This window comes from Mustela nigripes, chromosome 14 (genome assembly GCF_022355385.1).
Source record: "Mustela nigripes isolate SB6536 chromosome 14, MUSNIG.SB6536, whole genome shotgun sequence".
Lineage (NCBI taxonomy): Eukaryota > Metazoa > Chordata > Mammalia > Carnivora > Mustelidae > Mustela > Mustela nigripes.
Window position 1 is genome coordinate 85397115 of NC_081570.1, and position 1948 is coordinate 85399062.

A 1948-nucleotide genomic window follows, 5' to 3' on the forward strand; every position below is an offset into this window, starting at 1 on the left:
GAAAGAAAGAAAGAAAGAAAGAAAGAAAGAAAGAAAGAAAGAAAGAAAGAAAGAAAGAAAAGAAAGAAAGAAAGATTTTTAAAGTTAAAAATTTTAGGGACACCTGGGTGGCTCAGTGGCTTAAGCCTCTGCCTTCTGCTCAGGTCATGATCTCAGGGTCCTGGGACTGAGTCCCTCATCAGGCTCTCTGCTCAGCAGGGAGCCTGCTTCCCCCTCTCCCTCTGCCTGCCTCTCTGCCTACTTGCATCTCTCTTTCTCTGTCAAATAAGATCTTTAAAAAAAAAAAAAGTTTAAAATTTTAATTTTCTAATTTTCTTCTGCTTTCTTTTAGTTTATGTTCTTCTATTAAAAAAGAGACTATTTCCCTTTTCCCAGTGCTCCCTTTTTTCAAATACCACTAGGTCTTCAAATTATTCAAGTGTATCAAAGTCAATTACAGTCACAGTTCTTTTTGATGTTGTGAGCCAATAGCCAGTGGAAATCACTGCAGGCCAGCTCCTGTGTCTTTTAGACATGATCACATTAGTCTGTGAGTTTTTTCTTGCTTCAGTCACAAGATGTCCCATCCCAAACCTGGAATATCAACTATTTCACCAAGGACCCCTATTCTTTTCAGGGAGAGTGGACTCTCTTTGCTTTTATACCATCTCAGTGGACAGAGCTAGGGAGTAAATTTTTTAAAAGTTCTTGAATTCAAATTGATAACATTTAGTAATACAAGGTGTTTTTTTAAGTTTTGTATTTGCATCTCTTTTACAGTGAAAATACTTGTTCTGAGTAACAATATATTTATGTTTTATTATGTAGTATGTTTTTCAGTAGTACAATACCAATATTACTAATGGTAAACATACTGAATAAAATTTAAGGTTTCTTTGCAGTTATTAATGGATTGAGCCACTAGGTGCCGCTAGAATCTAGATACTTTAAGTACAGCTTGACTAGATATTAAAAAATCCTTGACTCAGACTTTCTTGAATTTTTTGGAGAATGTTGCTCCACTGTTGCATTGTTTAGTTTTATTGCTCTTCTGGCACCACTTGATATTTTTCTCTTTGGAAATGTTAATTTTGTTTGCTGTTGGCTTTTGTCTGGAAGCCCAGATAATTTTTTCCATGTCATCTTCTCTCTGATCCTTTTTCTTTCTTTCTTTTTTTTTTTGTTCTAATAACTGATTTATGCTTCTCCTCCGTGTTTCTTACCTTCATTATGTCTTTCTTGGGGACACTGTAATACAGTATTCATTTTTTAGATGATTTTATTTTTTCAGTGTTTTATTTTTTCAGTATACTGCCTGAGTTTGGTCTACTCTCATCTTCCCGGTGGGTTTTAAATCTTGTATATATTGCATCCTTTCACATCTGCAGTTGTATATTTAATGATATTTAATTCATATTGGAGTGTTGTATGTAGTTTTCCTCTGCTTCATATTTCCTAGAGGGTAGTATTTTGTTTTAATTGAAAAGTCTTTATTTTCCATTTTAATAGTAGCCTTGTATGGGGTTTTGGTGGCTTTTTCTGTTCCTGGTAAGATGTTCTGGATTTTCCTGCATCAGCAAGAAAAGGTAGTTCTATGGGGGGGTGGGCAGGGTGTGAAGGGATGTGGGTGACTCAGTTTTACAGCTAAAGAAAGCCCTCTTCTGTTCATATAGTAAAGTGCAGTTTCTTTAATAAATGGTGCTTTTTTTTTAATTAATTAATTTATTTTTAAATTTTTTTTTATAAACATGTATTTTTATCCCCAGGGGTACAGGTCTGTGAATTGCCAGGTTTACACAATTCACAGCACTCACCATAGCACATACCCTCCCCAATGTCCATAATCCCACCCCCCTTCTCCCAACTTCCCTCCCCCAGCAACCCTCAGTTTGTTTTGTGAGGTTAAGAGTCACTTATGGTTTGTCTCCCTCCCAATCCCATCTTGTTTCATTTATTCTCCTACCCACTT